Here is a 4,129-nt window from a genome sequence, read left to right on the forward strand (position 1 = left end):
TGCCCAGTTCTCTGTCTAACAGGTCCGGAAAACCCCCAGAAACTCGGGTCTTACCCTAGCGATAGTTTGTGGAGAATTATCTGTTTAAACTGGGGTCGGAAAGGACTCGTCTAGCTCTGACTACCTTCGATCCAGAAGTTATGACCTTTTACAGTTGGGGGGCAATCCGCTGAGTAGCCCTCACAGCGACATAACCCCTACAACCACTCCTGTTAACGGTAGCTCCTTTCCTAAAATAACGGCACTTGTTAACGGCTAGATTAAATTTAGTGACTTAGATTTAAGTCCCAAGGTCATTATTTTAGTTTTGGCTAAAAGCAACCTATAAAACATTTCTACTTTTCCTCCCAGAATCAAACCTCATAGCTATTTCACAACCATCAAAGAACTTTAAGGTGACTCATTAATTGAATGTCCACAACATCTTTTAGATTTTCTTAATGCTAATTATTTATTAGTAAGGCAATTTGCAAGGGTCAGTACAGCTTAATTCACTAGCAGAAATAATCAAATAAGTAAAATCAATAATCTAGCCTATCTTTCTCTAATGCTGACACTGAGAACTAAAAAAGGGAAACTTTGAGAGAGACGGACAGAGTTTGGCATTTTGAACCCCAGAACTGGCCTGATGATGAAGAAGGTGTTGCAGCAGCATGAGGTTCCCAGTACAGGAAGAGTACTGACTTAGAGCGGCAGGTCTCGGGCCTCAGGGTGACTTCCTCATGCGCGTAGCGGTCCTCAGCTTCTCGTCTTGCAGCTCTGTAGCTCCCTTCTCCTCGTCTCACGATCTTTCTGGTCCCACGGAAGGAACACACCAGTTCTTCCTCTTTGCCTTTGTTCTTTGTCTTTATCTTCATCTTTGTCTTTATCTTCATCTTTGCCTTGGTCTTTGTCTTTGGGGGTCTAAACCCAGCTATTGAGAGAAGTGCGATTTGAAGCCACATGTTGCGGGGCTAACGGGTTGGTCCCCATGTGCAGAACAGTCTTCGGTTCTGTGGCCCCGGCTCTTCTTCAGCTGCAGAGTTCTTTGTCCATCTCCGTCTTGGCTCGAAGCTGCCTGAAGGATCCAACCAAAGTTTCCTCTGTTGCACCCACCTTATAAAGGGTTTATCCACCTTTTGGTGCGTTTGCATTGGCTAGCTTTGTTGCTGTGCCTATCTCATTGGCTGACTGCTTGGACAGATGATCTCATCTCCATCACCCTGGAGACCTTATGACCGGATCTCTGTTCTAATGTCCCCAAGTTGCTCAACAGTTCCTCCTACCTCTGTTTCCTGCCCAACCTTTTCTTAGGCAAGTTGAAGGTTAGCAATAAGGCTTTAGTCACCTCCGTTCTCCTATCAGTTCCTCTTTCCCCTGACCTTTCACCTACCATCTACCTTCAACACAACATCAGTGACCTTTAATTACAGTTACAACATTTTACACCTTTTCAAGCTCAATGTCAAAATCACATTTATAACCTTTTTGATTTAACATTCGTTTATAATGTTATAATAACCATAACTTATTAGTTACTCTTATTACAATCATAATGTGAGTTCTTACAGACATTTCTGACAAGAAACCAAGAATACCCATTATTCTAATTATCTGATATCATGTTACAGTTTCTTGTTTCACCTTTAAGTACTTCCACAAGTGTAAGAGTAAGTGTAAATATTCTTATAATCAAATCAACATCAACCACTGGTTAAACCAATATTAATTATTGGCATAATTATAAGTCATTATTTTAAGTATTTTACTGTGGGTTTTATCCAATCTCTCAAAATGTTTAGATTTTATTCTTTAAAAACCTTTAATGCTTTAAAATAAGGAATGGTCTGAATTATTTTTAGCCTGATGCAAGACAGAAACTTCCGCTTTTCTTCAGGAAACCAGCTTCCTGTTTCATGACTCTCTTTCTGCCTGACTTTGATTTTTTATGATTAAATAGAAAGAAGTAGAATTAAAGCAAAGTTTGCAGGACACAATAACAACACACACAACCAGATTCATTTTATTACCGTCTGACTCTACTGTTGGGTCTTGATGTCACCTATGTCATTAATTTTAAGGTAATTTTATTTATTATTACTATTAAACTAAAATCTCCAGCATGGGGAAGTGGGATGAGCTCGACTTTTCTCGACACCCCCTCCGCGAGGTCAGACCTTTCACATGCTGGGAACCCAACACCCTCCTGCAGGTCTACGTCCTCATCCCCTGGAAAGAGAAGATGGCAGTCTGGGATGTGAAGATCCTCCATCGTCACCAAGGCCACAGCAGTCTGGGATGTGAAGATGCAGATCCTCAGTTGTCACCAAGGCCACAGCAGCCTGGGATGTGAAGATGCAGATCCTCAGTTGTCATCAAGGCCACAGCAGTCTGGGATGTGAAGATGCAGATCCTCAGTCGTCACCAAGGCCTCAGCAGCCTGGGATGTGAAGATGCAGATTCTCAGTCGTCACCAAGGGCTCAGCAGTCTTCAAACTCCACTGCTCTTTGACACCCCCTCCTTGGAGTTTTGATGTCTCTCAGGAAGTGACGAATGTTGAAGAGAACCCAGGTCGCTCTGATCCTTTAATAGTGACAAAAAATCCTCAGCTGAATGAAGCGTTGGTTCTTCAGGATGTGGAAGATTCCTTAGGGACAGGTTGATGGGCAAAAAGCCTCAAATAAAAAATAAAAAAAAAAACTCTGGATGTTCAGTAGAGCAAAACAAAAAGCATAAGCAGCATGACGCTTTATCCATAATCATAATCCTTTTCCATCGCTGGGGTCGTTAAAGGGTTACTGGAGTTGTCGGAGGCAACAGGACTCTGTCAGGCAGGACTCTGTGAAGTCCACAGGTTGCTTCCAGGTGTTGGGTGTGATTTCAACACTTTGATGCAGGATTGATCTTGGTGGTTGTCTATGACGTCACTCCTTCCTCACGACTTCAGTCCCTTTTCCTGTTTAATCCATCCTTTTGTGACAGGAGTTCTTCTTTAGCATAATCCAATTTCTTCAGGGCCCTCCTAGTCCTAAGCCTTGAAGTTGTTCTTTGAATGGCAATCATCCTGTAATAGTAGCCAGTCTAACACAGGATGGCATGATGCTTGATTCTTGCAATGTTCTGGTTCGCTTTAGCTAAGAACTGGCTTGAACACTGACCTCGTGGACCCCTTTCTTCATAAGTAATACTTTTTTACATTGCAGTACTTGCTTCACAAAATTCATTCCATTGAATTTCAACTTGATCACCGTGACTACAGGCCGATCTTGATCTTTAATCCAAACTTTCTGTCCTGTTTTCAGTGACACTGTAAACTGCAACTTCCCCTTTCCCTCTCTGGGCAAAAAGGAGAAGTGCCTTCGCCTTCCTGCTTTCAGTGACGTGAACGGAATTCCTCTGCAGGGGAAGACCTGCTCTTTTTCAGCTGTCACTGTTACACCATGTCCATCAGCACCAAGAGGTACTCCTCACCTCTCTTTTCTGTTATCCATGGGGCCTGCTACATCCATGCAGATTGAACCCCCGGGTAATGTGCTCTTGATGAACAACCCTTCCAACCGCTGCCCTCGGCGGCCTGCGTTGTATTGTCCACATACCTCACAGCCCCGTAGCACGCGTTGGACTTGTTTCACTGGGATCCAAAGCTCATGCTCATCCAGCTCCTTACGGGTAGGCCGTACGCCTGCATGTCCAAGGGCTTCATGCACGCTCCGTACGACCTCATCCACGTACTCTTCTGGGACCTCCCGTCCTCTGGGAGTATTGTCCCACTTCTCGGCTCCGACAAAGACAATTTTTCTCTGTTGGACATAGCAGTCCACTTCGTCATTTCCACGCCAATGAGCTCCCTCATGCGTGTGCTCAGATGCTCGACCTTGAGCTCCAGATGCATTTCACCACTTCCTTGTGAAATTACTTACATCTTCTGGACGTACGACCTTGCGGCGTACTCCTCGGTCTCTTTGTCTCCGAGTCGCCTATCCCCAAAGCCTCTCAGGGTACCTTAGAGCAGGGATGGGTCTAGGCTAGGTTGGCTACTGGCTTCCCTCCTGGATATAGCTATTCAGCCTCAGTGGAAGCTTCTCCCTCGCCTGCACGCTGTACAGTTACTGCAAGGGTCGCGGCTGACAAGCCTCATCAGTCGCTCCC

General features: G+C 44.6%; 1 long non-coding RNA gene across 1 annotated transcript; it reads right to left on the minus strand.

Moving 5' to 3' along the window:
* Positions 1 to 1,980: 1,980 nt before the first annotated feature.
* On the minus strand, positions 1,981 to 3,918 carry LOC145550427 (uncharacterized). Its single transcript, XR_014086329.1, has 2 exons — positions 2,454 to 3,918; positions 1,981 to 2,419 (listed from the first exon to the last, which is right to left on the minus strand). It is a non-coding gene; the product is annotated as an uncharacterized LOC145550427 (long non-coding RNA).
* Between the last annotated feature and the right edge of the window lie 211 nt (positions 3,919 to 4,129).

This window comes from Poecilia reticulata, unplaced genomic scaffold (assembly GCF_904066995.2).
Source record: "Poecilia reticulata unplaced genomic scaffold, P_reticulata-male-v2 Scaffold_44, whole genome shotgun sequence".
Taxonomy (NCBI): domain Eukaryota; kingdom Metazoa; phylum Chordata; class Actinopteri; order Cyprinodontiformes; family Poeciliidae; genus Poecilia; species Poecilia reticulata.